Raw genomic sequence first — 26,319 nt, forward strand, 5'->3', positions numbered from 1 at the left:
GTTGCACCTGCAAGTCATTTTGTAGATTAAAATTTGTGTGTGTGTGTGTGTGATGTGCATGTGTATATAATGTCTGTAGCCAGACAAAATAACTAAATGGACAAATAAATAGCCCGCCATCCCTTATTTTATAAGGGATGTATAGGTATAGTTACCATATGTTCAACATATTGCAAATATAAATTCAGTTCTGTGGTAGGTGTATTAGATCTACCAGAGCTGTTATATATATATATATATATATATATATATATATATACACACACACACACACATACAGTAGAATCCTAGGATATGGTGGCCCTAGCATACGGATTTTTCAGATTATGATGTGAAATATATTTTCCAGACTCTTGTTACGGTATTTGCTCCTCGTTACAGTGTTACGTATGTTATTTGATTATATACATGTGTATTATATAAGGCACTGTATTTTGTTACTAATTTTTAATACCGTATCCCGGGTTTCTACTGTGGGTGTGTGGGTATGTCTATATATTATGAGAGACAAAGATATCACACTTTGTGTGAGTTTGTTTCCTATGGACGTCAAAGCGACTAGGCTGATTTTTAAATTTTGCACAAATGTACTTTGTGTGGGAGTGTTCTTAGATAGGCTTTGTATCGGAATGCATCTAATAAGTGTCAATAATCACAAAATTCCAAAAAAAAAGTACAGTCAGATTTTGACCAAAGTTACATCAGAAGTGCGTTTGAGAAGTTCAAGCACCAAGTCAGTATGGGGAGACATGTGAAGCCCCCTCTCAATGCGCAACGGTGCTCCCCATATATCAATTGATTTGATTTTAAAATATATGATTTCACCCATTTCAATGACAATAAAAGTATTGAAAGTGTGGAACATTCAGTTATACTCATTCAATCCTGGGCAACGTCGAGTTATCCTTAGAGATAAAAAAAAAAAAAGGAACTAACCAAGTTATGTCTTCATCAACGTTTCATGTTTATTGCGAGATTTCTTTTGGATGATTTGTTTTTCTTTGGAATGTGCAATTTTTCATAATCATTTATTCCACTATTTTTGATATCATAATATTAAAAATACTGTTTAAATATTTTATATGTTCCCCTTTTTTAGCTCTCTATCTCGTTAGAATGCTATTTTGATTTTTCCCATCATATATAAGCAAATGAAATTATATAATCATCATTTACATATACTCTTACAAATTCAATATAAACAACAAATTTGTATACGGTCGTTTCTGAGATTATATTAATTTTATGGATATCGAATAGCATCATGATCAACATTGTCCTCCCATTTGTATTCTGTAATTTTAATTGGTCTCAATTTCTTTTGCCAATGTTGAGATTTGATATCAGCTAAATATAATTTCAGAAACGATCGTACACAAATATGTGTAAATGAATGAGAGAATGTTTTGTTTGGTTTTAAGAGTTTAAATGCTTAACTTTTGAACATCAATTTTAGTCGAAAATGAATTTTTAGCTGCTGATTTTTAAAAAAAAAAAAAAAAAAAAAAAAAAAAAAAATTTCTTAGCGATTAAATAAAACTTATCACACAATATTTCACAAATAATAATCCACAATATATAATATCCACAATAGTTCACAAATAATAATAAAATAGGTTTTAAAAACTGCATTTTTTGTAAATAGTCTTATTGTTGGTTTGTTTTTCCTATAAATAGAAATGAAATAAAAGCAATCAGTGTTCTCTTGCATGTTCGAAAATGGTAAATATTTTATATCTAAAAGTATTGGTTCTAATAAAATAATCCTGTTATATTTGGTTTTTGATTTTGCCTAAAAAGAAATCCTTGTAGATTTAATAAAGTTTTTTGTTTGGAGAGTGAAATTTTCCATAAATAATTATTTATAATATTATAATATTCTTTTTCTGTCAAGTGAATTTTGCACCATATATATATTACTAGTTACATTGTCGGATTGAAACTTTGCTACAACGTCATCATCTACTATGATGTCATATATGATATAATAAATCTCACCTGCCTGTTTAAATGTATGTATATCTGTCTAAAAATTTCGACAGAGATAACGGATTTTCACAAGATCAGTATCATTTTAAAGCTCCACATCTCGGACGACAAATATCGAAAAATTGGCCAAAAACATTAATTCCTTCAACCTCAACTGGATAGTTTTCTACAAGGAGAGGGTCGATTTTTTGCTAGCCATATCGTTGGATTGTCTTTGCCTAATTTTAACGTTCCGAACTTCCAGTCGTGTCATGGAGTAGCGCTAAGACGTCAGATTTCCTTCACTTTCTTTTCTGCCTTTGTGTCACGGGTTCGAGCTCGCTTGCCTAGTGCCTACTACACCTCCAATCACCCGAGCAACACCAGGCATCCAGGCTAGTATAGTATATATGTGAATGAGCAGACAGGAATACAGCTTTATTGTAATATCTATAATATAAAGCTGAACGTCTGTGTATGTGTCTGGTCATGAATAAGCTCCTATATGGTTGACTATTATAGAAACTGATCACATTATGATAGAAGATGTATCGAGACACTGTAATGGGTATGTTTGATCTGGCATAATGATGATTAATTAAAATTGTGGGGTCTGCGTACGCGCCTGGTCCACATAGTATGGAAATAAAAAATTAAAAAAAAAACGTTTACAAGTGTTTTTGATATAGATGTACATAATAATACTTTGATAAGTATGTTTTAACTTAGAGATGGTATAATAAAATTGTGGGGTCTGCATTCGCGCCTGGCCTCCATAGAATGGAAATAGGCACAAACTTTGATAAAGACTTTTCATATCTATCTGCGTAAGTATACTTTGATAATTATGTTTCAGTTTGAAGAAATATGGTATAATAAAATTATGAGGTGTTCGTTCGCCCATGACCTCTATAGAATGGAAATATGTCACAAAGTTTAACAAGGTTTTTTTTAATATAGATCCACAGAATATTGTGATAAGTGTTTCATTGTGAACAGGTATGGTATAATAAATTATGGAGTTTATCTATTTTATTTTTACTTTCATCATATTTTGCTTTGATTTTGATACCCCCAAATTCGAAGCTATCTCTTTACAACTCTTCCTTTTCATAACCTATCATACTTCCATAAATCAGAGTCCATTTTCTGTAGGCTGTTTTTGAACCCAGTCAACGACGGGTACTTTTGCTAGTATATATATATGTTTTGAAAACTATATTCAACCCTAAGTTTTGTATAAAACACTCAATCTAAAACAATGGGCTATAACGTTTGTCCGTTTTTAATGAATTAAATGCCTAATTTTTAAATAATAACCTTAAAAAAAATAAAAGTTAGCAAAGAGGATAACTCATTTTAAACCAATAAAATCTGAGACGACTTTGCTGCACTCCAGGCAACACTGGTTAGGTACAGCTACTACTTTTATGTATTACTGGTATTGTCTGCTCTCTCAAATACCACAATATTAGATGTGTAGTAGGAGGACCACTTGATATTCATGGTGCACTAAATATAATTCTGATGAAACTTTCTAACCTTTTGATAGGACGTCGATGGGCCGTCCACTTTTCACTACCAGATAATGAAGGAGTTATAATAGAGCTTTGTGTTTGGCCAAACGCAGTTCTTGAATTTCTCCCAAATGCCACACTTTTGCAGTCTTGTGATTTATTTCAGCATCAGGATACCAGCCTTACTAAACATTGCTTCTGGCAGAATATAAATATCAGATTTGTACTAATGTTGATGTACAAAGCAACAACATTAATATTTTTTTTTTTTTTTAATTCAATTTTCACCCCAAACAAGGCACAGTGCCACTTTGAAGCAGGGGGCTACTATTAGGGAATTAATTAGCGGGGTCATTATGAGGGGAGAAGAGTAGAAAGATGTTTGTTAACGTTACACTTGAACTTCTGCATATCATTGCAGTTGGGAAAGCAGAATCCCGGAAGGGAGTTCCAAAGACCCGCAGTTCTGGAGAAGAAACTATTGGAGTAAAAGGCTTTCTTGCACCTAGGGATCTCTACTGTAAAGGGATGAGACTTAGTAGCTTGTCGGGTTTGTCGGGGGTAGTTACGTCGGGGAGGTACAAGTGTTTGCAGTTCGTCAGAGCATTCACCATTAAAGTATTTGTAGAACAGGCAGAGGGATGCAACATCTCGTCGATGGGACAGAGGTTGAAGCCTAGATGACAGTTCAGGACCTATCAGATTGGCGACTCTTTTTTGAACCCTGCACCAGATGTTGGCGACTCTTTTTTGCACCAGCCCAGATGTGACAACAGTACTCCATACATGGGCGAATGGTTGCCTTATAGAGGTATAGGATACTGGCAGGCGTAAGTAGTTTTCTAGCACGGTAGAGGGAGCCAACCTTCCTTGCAGCAGCCTTGGCAATGCTCTCAATGTATCTATTCCAGTTCATATTCCCTGTAAACGTTAGGCCGAGGAGTTTAAAAGAAGTACTTTCAGGCAATGTGTTCTTGGCCATTGCTATTGGTGGTAGAGAAGGTTTCTTGTAGTTATTGAAGGAAACAAGCTTAGTCTTAGCAGCATTGAATGTGACCAACCATTTTTGTCCCCATTCCACTACGGATTGGAGGTCGTCCTCTAGTGTTTCTGCCATTTCCTTGGATATGTGTTCATTTGTTTTCCCCTCATATCTGTTATAGAGAGTGGTGTCATCGGCAAATATACCCATCTCCGAAATAATATTATCAGGGAGGTCGTTTATGAATATCAGGAATAATAGAGGTTCAAGGATAGACCCCTGAGGTACTCCCGCATTTATGTCATATTGTTTGGATGTATGTCCGTTGAGGACAACTTTGATTTTTCTATTACTTAAGAAGGATTTAATTACATTATGAATTCTTCCAGTGATTCCATATGATCTAATTTTCCTTAGAAGACCATCGTGCCATACCCTGTCAAAAGCCTTAGATATATCAAGGGCCACCGCTCTACCCTCCCCTGTTTTATCCAATGAACGGTATATACGTTCAGAAACTACAGTTAAGATATCTGCTGTTGAACGGGCTTGCCTGAATCCATATTGTTTGTCAGTCAGGAGTTTAGCAGCTGTTAGGTGCTGGACTAGGGCTTGATTAACTAAGGACTCAAATATGTTGGCGAAAAGCGGGAGGAGGCTAATGGGGCGATAATTTAGTGGGTCAGTTCTTTCACCAGAATTCTTGAAGACTGGTACCACAGAGGCGGTTTTCCAGCAGTCGGGAAAACAAGATTCGTTAAGGCATTTATTGTAAAGTTTGGACAGAACTGGAGCAACCTCGGCAGAGCATTTTTTTTTATAGCACAGCCGGGATGAGATCTGGTCCACATGCTTTTGAGGTGTCTAGGTTTTTTATAATAGCATGTACCTGAGAAGGGGTGATTTTCAAATCGTCAAGTGTGGCGTCTGTTCGCAGAGGAAAATCAGGGAGTGAGTGGTGTACCGAGTTCAGTGTGGAGTTTGAGGCAAACCGACTGGCAAGCAGATTAGCCTTGTCAGTTGCCGTGCAAGCAACCTCATGATTGTTTGTTAGTGGGGGAATAATTGACTGTCCATTATTAACTACGCTGTTGTAGATTTTCCAAAAATCCCGGGTTCCTAATTTCTGTGCTTCGATGCGTTTTCTGGTGGTTTCAGAGTAATCTGTCTTAGCTGTGTCTATCACTCTCTTACAATTATTTCTAGCTTCTATAAACTTCTGTTTATTTGAGCTGGACTTATGTCGGTTGAATCTGCAGAACGCATGCTGCCTTTGACAAATGGCAGCTGCACAAGCAGAAGTAAACCATTGGGGAGAGTGGGGCTTGCTATAGTATTTCCGTGCGGGAACATGCGCTTCAATAACAGTTTTGAACCATTCAGTTGTCTCATTTGCACACTGTTCCGCTGGAAGAGTAAAGATATTTTGCCATGGGGCATCTCTGATGAGCTCCCTGATGGCTTCCCAATCAGCCTTTTTGTAATACCTCGTTGTTTTGAGAAGTGAGTCTTCAGTTTTAGGGCGGGAATTTAGGCTGATTTCTACCATTATCACAGCGTGATCAGCATTCCCGAGTGGGCTGTGGGCATTTGTTGTTAATATTATCCAGTTCTTATGTATTTGTCTCTCCGCGAGGGCAGATTTGGAAACAAGGTTGATTTTTAATGTGGGGAAAATCCAGCTCCCCCAGAAGGGATACTCTGGATAGGAACAAAAATAAAAATTGCCTCATTCTAGAGGGATTTCTTCTCCACTGATCGAGGTCCGAAAAGTGTAGTATCAGAACAGATACTACACATTAATATTATCGAGTTATTTGTTTTATGAATGCAAAAATGTAAGTTTTATGAATATGTATAAAAAGATTTGGTTATTTTATTTATTTGATTCCTTTCTCTCCTAGAATTTATACAGAAAATTACTGCATATCTATGTGAAAATAAAATGTAATTAAAAATCCATAATAGCAAGAAATTATTTATCATTTAAACACTGTAGTGTTTGAATATATAGTTCAGTGCCAGTTTTATTCTTTTAGAACTGCTTTAAAGCTTCACCGCTCACTCATTTTTCGACCAAATTGAAAGCATGGAAGGGAGATAATTTGGGGTATTTTATTGAAAGCGGACTTGTGCCGTACAGTGTTATCGCATATGTGTTTATGGGAGCAAAAAATAAAACTGAAATTAAACAAAGAACAAGTGAATTTATTGGAAACCTGGAAAAATCATGGATTACAATAGAGAAATGCAAGCATGAAAAGTAATATGGTTAAGCTTAAACATGGAAAAATTCAATTTATAACATATAATCAATTCTTAATGCTGCAATATTTTAAGTTATAAATTTATTATATTTTTTACTAGAATATCTTGTCCTTTTCTTTTCCAGTTTTAACAACTAGTCCTTTACTTTTCCATGTTAAAGCTTAACCATATTAGTTTTCATGCTCACATTTTTCTATTGTAATTAAAACATGTTTTCTTTTTTCAATTATGAGATCAGTTAGGTTTTTAGGACCCCAGAAAACAAGCAAAATGTAAGAGATGATTTTGGTTTGTTCTGGTTGACCTGCGTGTACTATAAACAAATGGATAAGAAACCGGGGTTTTGTTTTTCATGGCAAGGTCGATTTTTAATATTAGAAAAGATTTATTTTGAGAAAAAAAATGAGAGTACTAAGTATTTGTAATTTGATGCATTTTTTAAATTTATTTTTTTATAAATTACAAACTTTTTAATAAAGAAAGGAAACATTTATTTGTGGACTGTTATCCTAATCTTCATAGTTGTTTTTTCACCACATTTCGGCCAACTCGTCCTCTGGCCTTCTTCAGATGATTAATCTCGACTGGATAGGGATGCTGAGTCTCATAACTGTATTACCAGTAGTTAGGAAGAAGGAAACGTTGTAAAAACAGAAGGCTGACGTTTCTTATCCGTTTCTTTATAGTGTGCATGAAGCAACGGGGGGGGGGGGAACTGGTGTAAACTCAAATTCGTCTCTTTCATTTTTCTTATTTTCGGTGATCTTTAAAACCTAATTCATCCAAATTCTGTAAATTACGGAATCCATTCTGATAAATGCCATCCGTTCTTTCAATAAGTTTCCAGACTTTTTTCGTATGGGCACTTTTATTGATAGTACATGCATGAAACTCTTGTCCCCTTTGAAGTAATCTCCTCCGATTGTCATGCACTTTTTGTACCGTTCCAACAACTTCTGGAAGGCCCCATGGAAGTCCTTGTGTGAGTGTGTCAATGACCCTCATCACAGCCTCTTTCGTCTCCTCAATTGTCTCATAACAACAGCGTCGAAGATTTTCCTTGAGCTTAAGGAATAACCAAAAGTTGCAGGGAACAAGTTCTGGACTATAGGCAGGGTGAGGAACTGTTTTGATGCCCATCTTGATCAAATAGTTTGTGATAAGGATGGGGTTGTGGACTGGTGCACTCATGCAAATTTTCTGCATCTTCAGTTCCTCACAAAGAATTTTGTGTCACAGTTCCCACACTAACATCAAACTGTGCACTTATTGTCTCCATAGACACATGACAGTCCTTATCCATGAAATTCTTTATTTGGCCAATCAACTCTGTTCTTCTAACTTCCTTACTCCTCCTACACCTTTCATCATTACTCACAGACTCTGCCTTCCTTGAATATCTTATGCCACTTAAAAGCTGATGCTCGATTCATGCAAGATGCTTCAAAAGCAGTCTGGGGCATGCCATACATTTCTGTGGCATTTTTCTAAATTTAAAACAGAATTTTATTGCATATTGTTCTTCTAAAATGTCCTCACGTCCAGGTTGCATGTTTGAAATTCACCGGATGTGACAATCAGGCTTTAGTAGGGTGTACTCCAATTCCTGCTATAGCTGTTCATTGGAATCTGAAATCATAAAAGTTGGTCAATCATCTTATAAGATGTATAGCAATAACATACTGAATTTTCAAGAGTCTGCAGCAATTTTAAATGCCTGTACAAAAAAAGTCTGGAAACTTATTGAAGGCATTTCATTGTTTAAAGCAAACAAAAAACAAAAAAACAAAAACTACAGAATACGTATAAGCAGTAATAGGAGCGTAACTATTGAAATAAAAATTTGCAATATTTCTGAATTTAAAAACATCTTTGGGAATATGCCTAACTCAAAGCCTGTATCATTTCATAGAAACCAAATTTCAAACTGCACAACTTGAAGTTCAACAAATTTAATATCAAATTCTGTTCATAATTTTCACTGTCATAATCATAATTATATTCGTTTAAAAGAATATAATTCGATTTAATTTCTTTTGGAAAATATTTATGTGTAGGAAGCATGTTAAAATTAAAGCATTTTTCACTGATCACTACGGCTGTGACAACAGCATATTCTTTTCATTGTTTTGACTCTTGAGTATATATCCGTTAATATCTTATGTTTTTATATAGACTGATGTGGTTCTCGGTTGATTAACTGTGTCGGATATATACTTGAGATTCAAAAGAATGAAAAGAATATTCTGTTGTCACAGCCCTACTGATCACCTATATGCTCCTTATGTTATTTATATATTAAAAAATTTGCTTTTTACATTTCTTTATTTTTGCCGGCCTTCATATAAATATATACATCTGAAATTTTAACATCAATTGTTGACCAATAGTTACTTATAATATTAGGTACAAAATTAGGACAATGTTTAAAAAAACAAAAAAACTTTCAATTAGAAATTTAATGAGAATAAAAAAATGTTTTAAGATTAAAAATATTTGAGAATAAATTTTGATTCATTATTACATTGTCTGTAAGAATAAAAAAAATAAAATGTCAGTTCTAAGTGCATCGAAAAGATTTTTTCCGGTGAGGTAGGGAGTAGTTGATTCTGTTGAGTCTTTGTTCTGCCGTTTGAACTGTTCATAGGCATTTACTTTGCTTTTCGTTATCATAAAATCAGCCCGGGAATGAATATTTTGCTCAACAGCTTTTACTTCTTCCGAAGTAACGTTCGTCATTTACTTTTTCAGATTTCTAATTTCCTCTCTGACTTTCTACCGGCGCAAGCACTAGTCAGGTATCATATCCAAACATTGTGAAAGCGGATGTGTCACTTCATCCATGACCTGACCTGCTGAAAGGTCATGTTACATCTCAACGTAATATGAGAACAAATTCTGATTTGTGGCATAGTTTCTGTTATAGGCAGGCATCATTCAGTATCGTGATCAGCTGATGTAAGGGTTACTGTTCACTTGGCATTCCATGTTTCAGTGACCACAAATATCTGTCATCTGTGTGTGGGTAGAGGGAGCATAGTGCTGAATCATTTCCACCAAAACTATTGTTTTCTAATTCGTTGGCTATTTTCATGTTTTTAGTACACGTAATTCTATTTATGCATTTTGTTTTCATTGTATATCTTGTTTTATTAGCATTTTCACTAACATAATCATAAGATTATAATCGATTAAAAGAATGTAATTCGATTTAATTTCTTTTGGAAAATACTTATATGTAGAAAGCATGTTAAAATGAAAGCATCTTTTACTGATCACTAGTGCTGTGACAACAGCATATTCTTTAGGTGAGAAGCATCTTTTTAGTTTTTTCATGTCCATTTACTTTTTTTTATTTATTTTTATTACATTTTCATCCCAAACAAGTAGGGGGCTACTAGCAGGGACCTACGTTCCAGAGTTACTATGTAGGGAGTTTAGCAACAAGATGTCTGTTCACATTACAATTGAACTTCTGCATGTCAGTACAGTTGGGGAAGCAGGAAACCGGAAGAGAATTCCAAAGTCCTGCCGTTCTGGGGAAGAAGCTATTAGAGTAAAAGGCTTTCTTACATCTAGGGAATCTCAATTGTGTAGGGGTAGGACTTTGCTGCTTGTTGGGATTGTCGGGGGTATTTTCGTCGAGAAGGTACAACTGCTTGTAGTTCATCAGAGCATCCACCATTAAAATACTTGTAAAACAGGCAGAGGGATGATAAATCTGAATGTTGGGATCTGATTCTGCATTGAAAATTGGAAGAAAAGCATCCCACTCTACACATACACAAATAGACACACACACACAGACAGGCACACACAGACATGCAGAGACCAAGACACACAGACAAGCAGACACAGGCATGTAAACAGACCGACACAGATCGAGACACACAAACCGACATACTGCGACCAAGCAAACAAGTCATTAAAAATTCCCTTCCGAAAGAAAACTTACCAAATAGTTTTATATTGTAAAACCGCAGCATTTTGCATAAAAAACGGTCAATTCACAGTTGTTGTGATTCTTGTTTATTTTCTTAACCCCCTCCCCCTGCCTGACCTAATATTCTATTTGTGGTTATTTCAATGAATTTGGGTTGTTCTAACTACTGTTTGCAGTGTGAGTGTGATTTTTAAAACGTTTCAGCCGATGTAGCCTCTGACCTTCTTCAGGTGTCTCTTGTTGAACTGTGGAATCTTTCTGTCAAACTTTAAAATCTACACAGAATTTCAAACTGAACCCATTATTTAATCCACCAGATTAACATGCTCTTGTTCTGTCAGCCATGACTAAGTAGAAAACTTAAGTAATTCGCAATTGTATTCTTCATATCGCTCCGCAGAATCACAGCTGAATTTTATCATATTTCACTTAGTACTTTATCTGTTATGTCATGGGTCTTTGCAGTGCAGATTCCTGAATTCGACAGAAAGATTCCAAAGTTTGACAAAGTCGAAGATTACAAATTATTAATCATGATCTAAAACAATTTAGAAACAATCGGTAAAATGTTCACTTTTTCTCCCCCCCCCCCACCCCTCCCAGTCTTTTAATTTTCAGGTATACATAAAGGCTTTAATTTGTTTTGTTTTTTTTGTTAGTTATTTCCCACTTTTGAATCTTTTTTAGGGTATCATATTAGAAAGAAATTTGAAATCCCTTTCCTAATTTTTATTCTTTTCATCTGTTTTCTACCTTTCCTCCATTCCCTTTTATCTTCGGTTTGTAATTATTTTTTTAAGATTTAAAAACTAACATGTTCACTCATTTCTACAGAATATTTTTGATAATAAAGACAAAAAAATATCAGTTGATTTGATTGCATTTTTTTTTTCATTCATAGTTGCAATCGAAGGAAAGATGGAGTTTTAAGCATTGTTTATTTATTCTTCTATCGATTATTAACTCAAATATAAAATATTTGAAATAATCATCGATACCCATTCCTTGCATTCGATACGATTTATATAAATATAATCAGCTAATCTTTTTAGATCGTTAAAATCTTTTTAGATCGTTAAAATCTTTTTAGATCGTTTAATCTTTTTAAATCGTTTAATCTTTTTAGATCGTTAAAATCTTTTTAGATCATTAAAATCTTTTTAGATCGTTCAAATCTTTTTAGATCGTTAAAAATCTTTTTTAGATCGTTAAAAATGTGAAAAAGTTGAAGCCCGTTGATTACTTTGTGCCAAATTGATGGTTGGATTCGATTAAATTTGTGCTCATTTTTGTATTAAATACTAATTCCTATTATTGCATAGCTGTGCATCAAACCGATATCATAGTACTTAGTTCGTTTCACTTTATCATTACAATGGTTCATACAAAATTTCAGCTGCCTTAAGGAGAAGTGCTTTCCGACCCCCTGGAAGACCTCATCAGTTTGCCCTGTAAGAATTCAGGTGATAAGTCCTCTCCCTCTCAGTACAGACCAATAAGTCTCCTGTGTGTTATGAGTAAGTTGCTGGAATCCATATTAAATAGAGAAATAGTCAACCACCTCAGCAGGAATAACCTTCTTAGTGACACACAATATGGTTTCCGCTCTGCAAGATCTACCGCAGATGTGCTGACGGTTATATCCCACAGGATTAGTGAATCTTTTGACAAAGGCTTCCTTTCTAGGGCAATTGCTCTTGACATATCAAAGGCCTTCGACAAGGTATGGCATAAGGGTCTACTTCACAAGATTTCCAGCTACCGTATAACTGGAAATGTTTTCTCAATCATTAAATCATTTCTCTCCGATAGGCTCATAAGAGTAGTGGTAGATGGACAAAAATCGGAGGCCTGCAATATAAATGCTGGAGTCCCTCAGGGGTCAATCCTGGGCTCAACTCTCTTCCTGATCTACATCAATGACCTCCCTAAACACATACTTAAATCATTCGTTGACATCTATGCTGATGACACGACCATCTACGGCAACACATCAAAGGCTGTAAATGACAAAGTTCTCTCTGATTCTCTCTCCTCTGATCTCAAGCGCGTGATTCAGTGGGGGAAGATGTGGCTGGTTACCTTTAATGCATCCAAAACCAAACTCCTATCCTTACATCATCAACGCTCTGATCCCCAGCTGGCATCAATTGTGATGGATGGCTCTCGTCTGGGTGAGGCCCCGTGTTTTGACAAGCTTCTGGGTTTGACCTTTATTCCTGATCTGAAATGGAACACGTACATCAAGTCTGTTGCCAAGGTCGCTGGAAAGATGGTGGGATCCTTCTACCGCTCCAGAAGATATCTCACTACTGATGCAATTCTCTATCTATATAAAAGCCAAGTACGTCCAAGGATGGAATACTGTTGCCATATCTGGGCAGGAGCTGCCAAAAACAGCCTATCATGCCTTGACAGAGTACAAAATAGACTTTGTGGTTTAGTGGGGGATGCCCTTTTCTCTACCCTGCAACCCCTCTCCCACAGAAGAGACGTTGCGAGCCTATCCTTGTTTTATCATTATTTTCATGGCAGGTGCTCGTCTGAACTCCAATCTCTGGTCCCCCCTCGCCAATCTTTCACGAAAAACACCCGTCTAGCTGAATCCAGTGAAAAATTTCCCCCACTCTATATCTGTGCCTAAATCAAAACGTGGATTCCATGAACAAAGCTTCTTTCTTAGAACTGCACGCCTGTGGAACTCTGTTCCATCTGCCTGCTTCCCTCCGGACTACAACTTGGATGTCTTCAAGTCCAATGTTAACAAATTCCTAATGAACCGCCCCCTTAAGTAAACACTTCATCAAATCTCCACACTAACGTAATGTACTTGCAATAACCCTTATCCCTGAGTGGCTTCCGGGCCTTGATAAGTGGTGATCACTGTGTAAAAAAAAAATATATATATATATATATATTGGTCTAGTAGTTTCTGAGAAAAAGTGGAATGGACAGACAGACTAATAGACATGAAACAGATATTTCACTTCCATTTGCAGTGTTGTTGTCACGGAAGATGTCAAAAACCTAATCTATTAATTGGATTTTTATTTCATTCTTTTAATAAATATACCATTTTTAATAATATACGAGCAAGACCTGTGGAAATTCCACAGTGCCATCTTTCATACGTAATATATTGCTGCTGGACATTCTGTGGCCAATCGGCTTGAATGGATAACCCTCGATATTATTGTAGCCCTATTGTTAAACCTGTAAAAGTATTTATCAAAGTAATCTGATTAATGTAGTGCCAGAATATATCTGGTTATTACTGTTTATCTCAAATATCCTTATAGGAGTCTGTGATATATTGTCATTGTATGGACGCCTGGCGCGAGCAAAAACTCCACAATATCATTCTACCATCTTTAGACAGAACAGATATTACCCTTGGATCCTAGCCAGAAGACAGTGTATTTTAGTTTCACGTATGGCCCAGAAGTGACATTTTATTTATTTATTTTTACATTGCGTCTTTGGTGATCGGGAGATCCTATTTATTAAAAAGGAGGATAGAAAGTGATAAAATACCACGAACATTGAATTAACGTATCTATTTACTAATTTAATGTTTGTAGTATGTTATCACCTTCTATCGTTCTTTTTATTAAGTAGGATCTCCTGATCGAATAATTTATAATCTGGAAACCGTGACACACGTACGTACGTTAAAGGTACTATGTTATTAATACATAAATTTTGGAACAAGTTGTCAGACGAAGAATGGGAATAGCATAGATTATTTTAAGATGTAATTAAATAAATTGGTAAAAAAAACAAAAAAACCAAAGCAGTTAAGACAGCGTTTTTGTGAAACTTTCAAATGAAATATCTAAACAGATTTGTATAATATTGTAGTATGTAAATGTTCCGTAAAATGTTTTCCTAAGAGTTGAATTGAAAAGATGGTTAAAAAAGGTGAGATAACTAAAGAGGCAGAACAAACATTTTTTTAAAGTAAATTTTATCCCCCCCCCCCCTCTCTTGATCGTTTACTTTTGTTGATCTCTGACCTGTGGCTGAGCTGATACACAGTTAACGGTAAGCCCCTCCCCGCCACCGGCATCATACTAAAATTAGCCAAATCTTCCACATGTAAATTAAATCTTTGCTAAGAACTGAACAACAAATTGAGCTGAGGTGAAGGACTTTCGAACTCTACTTATGTACTGTTACCTAACTACTTGTTATCAGTTTTGACTAACATTGCATAGAACGACCTTGGTGTCTAACTCTGCCCTCGCGGGGAGGCAAATTAAATTGGAACATTGCATATAAAAATTGGTCCGTCTCTCTTGCTCTTAATTTGTCTCCAGAGAATTGGATTATTAGGAAGTCTTTTTTTTTATGTACTTGTTTAATAGCTATTTCTAGGAAGGAACTAAAAAAATTACATCACATTTATTGATTTACATAGCTTAACAACACCAGTCATCTACTGTTATTTTTCCTTCTTTTTTTTTTTTTTCTTATCTCATTTTTCCTTTATCGTCACTTTATTTTCTACTTTATGTACTCCCGTTTCTTTTCCATTTTTTAAAACTCCCTTTCATTTACTTCACCTTACCTGATTTCAATCTTATTTTCTCTGAATTATCTCTCATCCCCCTTTATAACCCTACTTTTCTCTTATATCCTCCTCTTTTTTACCCCCCCCTGTACTTCTCATGTAGATTCTTTGTTTTATTTTCCTTCCTTTATTTTCCCATTAATTAACTACTTACTCCCTATATATTCCTTATTTTTCTCCGTTTTTCCCTTTTACTCCAATATTTTCATTATATCTTCAATTTACTCTTTCCGCTCCCCCTCCTTTACTCTTCCTGTTCCCTCTTCTTTACTCTTCCTGCTCCCTCTTCTTTACTCTTTCTGCTCCCCCTTCTTTATTCTTTCTGTTCCCCTTTCTGTACGCTTCCTGTTCCCCCGTCTGTACTCTTTCCGCTCCCCCTTCTGTACTCTTTCCGCTCCCCCTTCTGTACTCTTTCCGCTCCCCCTTCTGTACTCTTTCCGCTCCCCCTTCTGTACTCTTTCCGCTCCCCCTTCTGTACTCTTTCCGCTCCCCCTTCTGTACTCTTTCCGCTCCTCCTTCTATATTCTTCCTGTTCCCCCTTCTGTACTCTTCCTGCTCCCCCTTCTCTGTATTCTCACTTTTACTTTCCTCTTACTTTCTTATTTCCTCTTCTGTTTACCCCCTTCCCCTAAAAATTAGAAAGAAAAATAAAACTAATATAGAAAATTTTAACGGATCTGTGTTTTTTCTGCCGCTCCATTTAGAATAAGATATGAAAGATTCTGTTTTCATTTTTAAAATTTAAGTGTTTGCTTCTGTTTGCTGATGCTGTAAGAGGTCACAAATCATTTTTTTTTCATCTACTTGTCTTGTTTGATTTTTTTGTTCTTGAATTATCTATGTATTCCTTATTTATTTGTAAAGCTATTTCTGATGTGAAAACATCTTTTTCTGTTGGCTTTTACATATTTGAAGAAATATAAATTTTTGCCGAAATTTATGAACTGAACGAGACTTATATTACTTGAATTTCATTATGTATTTAGGTAACATCTTTTTATTTATGCAAACATTGTTGAATATAACAGAATTTTTCTGTTGAATTCCTTTGTTATTTTTCGATGTTTTAAAAGATCTTTTTGGAGCCCCCCCCCCTCCAAAAAAAAAACATTATTATTATTTATCACAAACACTTTTGATTCCTCATCGAATCATCTTCAGGGGACATTAACAAATGAACAAAAAAGTTGGAGAAAAGAATTTCAAAATGCAGCCAACGATGCACACATGAAGTCAGGCGGCAAAAGAAAGCAAAAACAGTGCAGTACCAGGAAAATGTTAGCAACTTAAATATTTAGAAAAATTTTAAAGTAGCAAAGGTATTTTTAAATTGAAAGCCATGTTTAATTTTGGAGGAGTTTTCAGTTTGAGTAGTCAATCTGAATAAGTCTGAACTGTAAAAGTTTGCAGGTGAAGAGCAAGATTCATTTTCGTGTGAACATAAAAAATAATATGTGGGAATTCTAAAATATACAATATGATTTATTGAGTGATTTTGGTTTTTAATTGGTTGCTAGCAGAGCGTGACTGTTTGATTGGTCAGTTCATATCGCCAGTGGCTATAAATAGAACCAATTTTCTTTAATCATACCCTTTCATTACAGCGAACATATTGGAACAGGTATAATTAAACAGAAGAATTTTATGTTTAACAATGTTTGCGTAAGTAATACAATAGATATATTTATATTAGTGTTGAGACGATTAATCGGAATTGGGTATCAAATCTTAATTTGTTCCTATTTTTCGATGGCCAAAAAAAACGATTCTTTAATGTTTTTTTTTTTTTTTTTTCTGAACAAAGTTTGGCATTTGATGGTAGTTCTCATAAGATTATGAATATATATTGATTTTAAATTGCCAGTAAAACAGATGTATAGATACCCCTCCACATGTATATTTTTGGAAATATATTCACATATTACATGGGATTTTTAGGTAATCCGAAAATTTTTTAAAACTCTAAAAACAATTCTATAGCTATAAATATTTAGACTTACAGAGAACCGGTAATTAAATAAGGAATTTAGAATGGAATTGGTAATTGTATCAGATTCTGGGGGAAAGAACATTGGAATCATCCCATCCTATTCCCCCCCCCATACACACACATACGGACACACACTCACATTTACACTCTCACTCACTCACATTCCCTCAGACATTCACACAAATTTACACAATAATTCATTTAATTTTATGTCTGATTTATAACGTCAGTAAAAATAAAAAACGATTTTACTTGAAAACAACTTAATGACTGTTAATATAAATATCTGAAATGTTTTGAATTATGTTTTAGGCAATTTCTAATTCGTTCTCCATTGATGTGTGTGTTCTACATAAGTATAAAAAAGAGTGGATGCTTAGTGAGGCACAAGTTTACTCAAATGTAGGTTGATGTGTAGATATGAGAACTCGAGAGATTATTTAGTTTGTCCGATTTTCAACGTCAACAATGCAGTAGAAAATGAAGCCCGTGCTTTAGATTATATCAGCGGATAAAATTGCATTTTTTTTCTTTTTAGACTAGCATGGCTACCTAGCGTTGCCCAGAGTAGAAGAGTAACATATCTCTACTATTATATAAAAGGAACTTGTGTGTGTTTGTGTGTGAGTTTTTCCCTATGGACTCGTAAACGACTGAACCAATTTTTACGAAATTTCACATGAAGGTACTTGATGTATCTGACAGTGTTCTTAGGTAGGTTTTGTATTAGAATGTCTTCAATAATCCAAATAATCTGATGAAAGGAGGAGCAGCCAATTTTGACCAAAGTTAACATCTTACACAGCCTAACATCACAAGTGCATTTGAGAAGTTTTATTACCACAGAGGCTGAAAGGCCCGACATAACAGTAAGTTATTTGATATGATAGGGACACATTCAAGATGAATGTTTCTATTTAGCACGCTATTGATACATAATACTTGACTTTTGTATTTTAAACTTTAATTCAAGCCATTATATACAAAGATTTTTATAAAATCAACAGTAGGTTCTCTACAGTGCAATGTAGACTACAATGTATTGTGAACTTGGTCACTGCAAGAAGCATGTGAAGCTTCCTCCTGGTGCACCATGATGGGTCCTCAACTAGAGCAGGCAATCAATCGATTTCATTGAAAAACGGGTGATTTCACCAATTTTGATGACAATAAAAATATAGGAGTGTGAACCATTCGTTATCATTCAATCTTAGGCAACGTCGGGTCTCCCTGCTAGTTTTTATTAAAACTTCTATCTCTCTCTTTTTCTCACTCCCATTTTCTCCTCCCTCTTCCCACCTTCACTCTTTTTTCTCTACCCAGCCCATTTCTCTCTCTGAAATGACTCTTTATAAGAGAAATAATTCCTTGGGGGTAAAAAAAATATCGGTTGTTGAAAAACAGACTTCTTCCTCCTTGATGAAATCTGTGGCATTTAGGGTGAAAGCATGCATAATATTTTTTCTTAAATTTTAGATATTATTCATCCAGGTCAATGCCGATCAAGAAAATATCAACTTTGTGGGTGTTTGTAATTTTACAGTTTTAGCTGAACACTCATGCATATGGACATACACATAGACAACTGCTGCTTGTATAATAGATTACATATTTTGAGCTATTATCCTCATTGTAGTTGTTTGTTTTGGTTCTGATTTGTATCATTTAATGCTACATCTCATCATTTTGGTAAAAACCTTTTGTGTTATTAAACATATTAATGTATGATACAAATGTATATATCCACTATTAGATGCAGTTTTATGTCAAACTTGGGACTGATGTGGTTGAGAGGCTTCATGGAGAGAAAAATATTTAAATAAGCTATAAGAACAAACTTAGTATATGCCATAACAAGGCCGATAGCCATTAGTCGCATGCTCTCGTGTAATGAATGAATGCGTGAATGTAGGATTGACATGAAATTCTTAAAGATAAACTAAAATGACCGAAAAATGGGCTGAAATGACTTAAATAAATAAAAAGTAAATGACTTAGAATGACTTTAATGAACTTAAGGATGAATTGAATGACCTTAAGAATGACTTGAATGCTTAAAAAATAACTGGAATCCTTCAAAAACAACTTGAATGATCTGGAGAATAACTTGAATGGCTTTGAGACTGACTTGTTGTAAAGTGGGTGATCATTTTACATTAAATTAATACAGAAAAGTGATCCTCCACTTTATATCACAATAAGTAGAGCATGTAGTAAGACAGATACTACACTTTGATCTTGGCCAAAAGGCCAAGAAAAGCTGTATTTATTTGCTCCCCCACCGAGCAAATTAGGCACAAGGCCGATTTTTAATGTGAGGAATAAAGGGGAAATGGGGACCAACTCCCCGGGGAGTAGGGAAGCTGGATAGTGACAATTGGTATGAAGGGTTGACCCTACATTGACCAAAGTCTTATATGTGGGGTTGCCCCCCCCCATATGGTCCCTGCTTGCAGCATCTGACGGAACAGACACCACACTTGGATCTTGGACAAAAGGCCAAGAAAAGCTTAAAAAGCTAAGAACAGCATCTATTAACAGCAGACCTTTGATCTTAACCAAAAAGGCCAAGTACAAAAGTGTTACGGACAGACTGACCGATGGAGTGACTTATAGAGTCGCTTGCACGCGACTAAAAATATATGCATATGTTGTGCAATTTTGACGAATTGCATAAAGTGTTGTAATGAAATTTTGTTATGGTCAAATAGCACCATGTAAAATGCATATATATCCCATGATATTGAGCACTACATAATATTTGCATTCAACATGATTATATCCACATTGATAAAAGGAACCTGTTATGACATTATGCAGTTGTATAGTAATGTCAAGTAAATCATGGAGGGGGGTGCTTCTGTAAATCAACTTGGAAAATCAGTTGTCCTCTACTTTTTTTTTTTTTTTTCTACATGTACAGAGAAAGCTGTATTAATGCAACTACTGCTAATTCGAGTTTGAATAAATTACCCCCCTTTGCATGTATATTGGCAGATATGTAGTTATGGTGAAGGAGGGACAAGCAAAATTATTATACAGGGTGTCCCAAAAGAAGCTGACGAATTTTAAATTTAATGAACTTCCTCAACATTTAAGTTATGTTTACCAATTTTCATATGTAGGTAGATGAGTCTCTCGGTGACCTTTTGAGATAAAGTAAGATATCATAGTCTACTTATTCTAATTTTATTTACACAACTTAATCAAGGGTATATTTTTCACAAGGTCTAATTTTAGTTATTAAAAATAATGTTACTCAAATGTCAACCATTTTCATTTTCACACTCTTGTGCTCTCGTCAGGGCATTGCCCAGCACATCACTTAATGTTTCAGGGAATTATGGCTCCTATTTCCTCCTCTATATTGTTTTTAAAGGCATTTATTGTGGCTTGTTTTATTGCATTGGGAGTAGGGGAATTTCTTGTATTGAAGTTTCGTCAAAATTCTCTTTGAGTTTCTGATATTGACTCATTCAACCGGAAATACGACTCTACGATAAATATCCACTCCTCTGTAGTGTATGACCATGGCAGGGTTACTCTAGATGATCTGAAAAAATAAAAGAAAAATATAAAAAAATTAAGAAAGTTATGAATTTTTTTTTTTTGTTTTTTGTTTGTTTTTTTTTTTTAACCATCAGCTTCTTTTGGGACACCTTGTATAACTGGCCATTCTAAAGAAACGATAGCTATATGTTTATTCTATAGAGAACACAAAATTGGAATTTTTGCCACTGACATATCACTTCTCACGCTGTAAAAAGAACTATTTCTATTTCTTTAACGTAAGAATGGAAACGATGGTATTTGGTAATCAGAATTGAAACGTTGATCTCTAAATTATTCTCGAATAGAACTGGTTTAAACACTTTAAACCATTGGGTTATATGTCCATGTGAACTAAATGAAGCTCCAGTCAACTGTACGGAATTGCAAACTCAACCTTTGTAAAGCGTTCATATTGAAATTCTATACAAGTTGAAAAAAAAAAAGATGCCTCTGAAAAAGGTTGGTTACATTGGTGAGAATGTTTTAAAAATAACAATCACGATGAGATTAATAGTTTCTCCAAAGTTCTGAAACAAAATAAGATCTGATGTTTTGTATATTTTTGAGGTGACGATTGATAATTATTTTTTGTATTTGGATTTGTTAGATTATTGTTCTCATCTTGGTTGTTTTCTTCAACATCATTTCGGTCGATATAACCTCCGACCGTCTTCAGGTGCGTTCACACTGGATGTTATTAATGAACGATGAAAAGTGTTTGGTATTTTGCTTCCCCAACGAACATAGCCGTTAGAAATTCAAAACGCAAATACCACCAAGTCTATTTTTTATTTATTTACTAACACTTCAGCTCGGCTTTGCTCAGGCCCTATGTACTGTTCAGAACTTTGTGTGTGTGTGTGTGTGTGTGTGTGTGTGTGTACGTATATATATATATATATATTAAAATTTTAGATGTAGGTTACTTGGACACGAGTCAAACATTTTAATATATATACAGGGTGTCCATAAAGTCCGTGTGCACTTTAAAAAATTTATAACTTTATTTGTATTTGCAATAGAAATAATCTATAAAATGGATTTGAAAGAAGTAAATCTATATTTTTTAAGCTTTTATTGAAATTTTATTTAACTTTCCACATGCCCTCCATCATTAGCAATACAAAGGGTAATACGATTTTGCAGTTCACAAAAAACATTTGCCAAATGATTTATGGTAATGCCTGAAATCACATTAGTTATTCTAGCTTTCAAATCTTCCAATGAACTAGGTTTGGTTGCATAAACAATTGTTTTCACATGCCCCATAAAAAAATCTACTGGAGTCAAATCTGGCGAACGTGGAGGCCAATGAAATGGTCCACCCCTTCCGATCCATCTGTTAGGAAATTCCTGATTTAGAAACTGTTTAACACGCCAAGCAAAGTGACAAGGAGCTCCATCTTGTTGAAACACTGTATCATCTTTCAAGTTTAATTGTTCAAGTTGCGGAATAAAGTAATTCTGCAACATATCTAAGTAGCTGTCACTGTTAATAACACGATCTTAAAAATAAATATGGCCCTATGATTCGATTTATTCCCAAAGCACACCACACATCAACTTTACGAGAGTCCCTTTCATGTTCAGCAGTTTCATTTGGGTTTTCAGTTCCCCAAATTCGGCAATTATGCCTGTTGACCTTGCCACTAATGTGAAATGTTGCTTCATCAGAAAACAGTAAATTACTCACAAATGCAGCATCATTGCAAAGTTTTTCATTGAACTGGTGACAGAAAGTTAAACGTGCATAATAATCCTCTTCTAACAACTGTTGATGTAATTGAATTTTGTAAGCTTTCATATGAATACATATGCATACACAGAATCTTATATATGCATACACAGAATCTTATGCACAGTAGACTTTGGCAGCCGAGCTCCAATGATGCCCGTCTTACAGACTTTCTTGGACTTGCAGTAAAGGATTCTTCTATGGAAGCAACACTTTCGTCACTGACACATGGCCTTCCAGATCGTGGTTTTTCATGAACAGAACCTGTCTCTTTAAATCTTTCATCCATTTAACAATGGTGTTCCTATGAGGCGCTTTTTTATTGTATTCAATTCTAAACTTTCTTTGTACAGCAATAGAAAAATTTCAATTCAGCCAACCAAAGGACACAGTTTACTTTTTCCTCAATTGAAGCCATGGGATCAAATTGATTCTGAAAAACAAAAGAAAATATTTTTTACTTATTTTTTACTTATCTAAAAATTGTTACGAATTTTGTGGTGAAAAATTATTCAATAACTATACTTAAAACTAGATACATGAAACTTTATAACATTTTTTACAGATTATTTCTATCGCAAATATAAATAAAGTTATAAATTTTTTAAAGTGCACACGAACTTTATGGACACCCTGTATATATATATATATATATATATATATATATATATATATATATATATATATATATTAAAAGGTTTTACTCGTGTCCAAGTAACCTACATCTAAAATTTTAAGTGTTTAGACCAAAAACCATTGGCGGAGGAGTTTAGTAGAGTCTGCTCTTTTAACTTTAACCTTTTGCCAGACAAATTATCACCCAAAAACTGATTAAAAAGCTTGCTATATCTCTGAATACCCTTTATGTAAAATTTCAAATGTTTAGACCCAGAATTTGCTGAATAGTTTGGTAGACACCGCAAAGGTCAAATCTTTCAAACTTTGACCCCTTGACAGCCAAATTTTCGGCCAAAAACCGATTAAAAAGCTTGCCCTATGTCTGAGTACACTTTATGTTAAATTTCAAATGTTTTAGACCAAAAATTGGCTGAGTAATTTAGTAGGGACTGCAGAGGTTAATTTTTTTTAACTTTGACCCCAATTTTGACCCCTTAACATTTATTTTTGGGCTCAAATTAAAAAGTTTCATCTATATCCAAGTAACCTACATGTAAAATTTTAAGTGTTTAAACTCAAAATTGTCGGAGGAGCTTGGTAAAGTTTTCAAAGGTCAAATTGTTGAACTTTGACCCCTTTGACAGCCGAATTTCTGGCCGAAAACAGATTAAAAAGATTTTCTCAAATATCACTACCCCTTATGTTAAATCTCGAGTCTGTAGGCTGAAAATTGACAGAGTAATTTTGTAGGGAAATACACACACACACACACACACAGACAATTTCACATTTATAGATATATAATTTTTTTTTCTTTTTTTTTTTTTGTAATAAATCCAGATCCATTCCGTTTTTTTGATATGATGTTTGTATATTTGTGAGTTTTGAATTTCTAACGACTATATTCGTTGGGGAAGAAAAAAAAAGCAAAAACAAACAATACCATCCAGTATGAATGCTCCTGAAGACGGTTGGAGATTATATCGGCTAAAACTTTGTGGAAAGAAAAAAAAACAAAAAAAACAAGCAAGATAAGAACAATAGTCCAAACAAATCAAATAATACAAAAAAAATAAGATCTATTTGTCGATTTTGTTTGAAGCAACAGGTGGGACAATAATTTTTTATTTTTTTTGGTGGGGGTGAATTACCAGAATTTTGAAAAACAGTTTTATCCCCTTCTATATCAGAATGCTATAAATAATACACGTTTTACTATAATTAGTGGTTACTATTTTATAATTTTAGAGGAAAGGAGATAGCAAATAGACATTAAGAGCCTTCTGCCTCCTCATCTGAAAATTTGAAAATGAATTTGGACAGAAATCTTCCACTCAGTTTCCATCGCGAATTCTGCCATTACTAACCTGCAGAGTGTTACCACTGTCGACCGAGCGAAGAGTCTATGTGGCATGTGTATGCAGTGTGAAATGTGGAAGTTGAAACTTAGCCAGTAAGGATTGAGGACATGCGTTGCATGGAGAAGAAAAATAATAATGATGTGTAATGTGAGTCTTTCAGATTTAGTTTTGACTGAGCGTCCGGCGTTGCCTGGGTGTTTGGAGGTGTGTTAAGCAGAAAAAAAAAGTGGTAGTAGGCAGTCTCAAAGCCGTACCGTGAAGGAGGAAAAGAACGTGAAAAAGAAATAAAAACAAAAAAAAAAAAAAAGCGATGTCTTTGCCGTTGCATCCATTGCCAAACCGCAAGTGGTGAAGGTTTAAATTAAGGCTACTCAGTCGAAAAGAGAGGATGACTTTTGAAAATATCGGCGAAAAAAAACAACCCCTTCTTGTAGAAAAGTGCCCAGTTGAGGGTGAATGAATTAATGTTTTTAGTCAATTTTTCTATATTTGTCGTCCAAAGGGTCAAGCTTCAAAACAATACCAATCTCGTAAAAATTTGTTGTCTTTGACATACAACATACATACATACATTTAAACAGACAGGTGATATTTATATTGTAGATGATCTCGGGGTGAAAGGAACAAAGATTAAATCTGGATTGTGTAGGGAGATGTGATCAGAACAGAAGACTTTAATGGTATGACAACATTGGAAGAATCAGTCGTAGAACAGTTAAGATAGCAGATCCAATTTAATGAGGAAGACCAAGGAAAACCTGAGAGAAAGTGATGAAAATGAACATAAAAGGAATAAAAAAAAATTTTTTTTTTAAATGGTCACAGATATGTTAGTTAGTAATTTCTTAAAACTGTCCAACATGTGCCAGTATGTAAAATGGATGTTAATCCAAATATGAAGTTGACTAGTTGAAGAGTTTTTTCTCTGGAGCATTTAAAATTGTGAGTTTTAGTTAAGCGTTTTGGTCTCTGACTCCACAGCCCTATGGATATTTTGCGAATGAGAATATGTTCAGTATTTGTCTTTGTTATGTGTGAAAAAAGCAAAGAACTACAGCGTAAATTGTGATTTTTTTTTTTTTTTCATGGTAGTCCCCACTTATCAAGGCCCGGAAGCCACTCGGGGATAAGGGTTATTGCGTGTACAGTAATCAATGGGATAGTATCGTAGTAATCGTTAGTATTGGAGATTTGATAAAGTGTCTTAAGGGAGCGGTTCATCAGGAACTTGTTTATGTTGGACTTGAAGACGTGCACTTCTAAGAAAGAATCTTTGTTCATGGAATCTACGTTTTGATTTAGGCACAGTTAAAGAGTGGGGAAAATTATTGACAGTGGTTTCAGCTAGACGGGTGTTTATCGTGAAAGATTGGCGAGAGGGGGGGGCAGGGATTGGAGCTTAGACTAGCACTTGCCATGGAAGTAACGATAAAACAAAGATAGGCTTGCAACGTCTCTTCTGTGGGAGAGGGGTAGCAGGGAAGAGAAGAGGGCATCCCCCACTAAGCCATGAAGTCGATTTTGTACTCTGTCAAGGCAGGATAGGCTGTTTTTAATAGCTCCTGCCTATATGTGGCAGCAGTACTCCATCCTTGGACGTACTTGGCTTTTATATGGATAGAGAATTGCGTTAGCAGTGAGATATCTTCTGGAGCAGTAGATTACGATAAGTCTGCATCGTTGTTTTTGTCTTGAGCGTATCTGTTTCTTTTTGCATCCTAATCAGACTTTCTTGTTTATTGCAGCCTTTTTGCTTCTGGCCAGACTCCGGCTCTCTACAAGTGGTCAAGTGCTTTTCAATGTCACTGCCCC

General features: G+C 34.9%; 1 protein-coding gene and 1 pseudogene across 1 annotated transcript in view; one reads left to right on the forward strand and one right to left on the reverse strand.

Moving 5' to 3' along the window:
- Positions 1-26,319, forward strand: part of LOC145297508 (ras GTPase-activating protein 3-like) — a 471,570-nt gene that overhangs the window by 177,773 nt on the left and 267,478 nt on the right. The window lies entirely within an intron of this gene.
- LOC145298066 (U2 spliceosomal RNA) lies at positions 19,379-19,503 on the reverse strand (annotated as a pseudogene).

This window comes from Euprymna scolopes, chromosome 18 (assembly GCF_053919585.1).
Source record: "Euprymna scolopes isolate OS-2025 chromosome 18, ASM5391958v1, whole genome shotgun sequence".
Lineage (NCBI taxonomy): Eukaryota > Metazoa > Mollusca > Cephalopoda > Sepiida > Sepiolidae > Euprymna > Euprymna scolopes.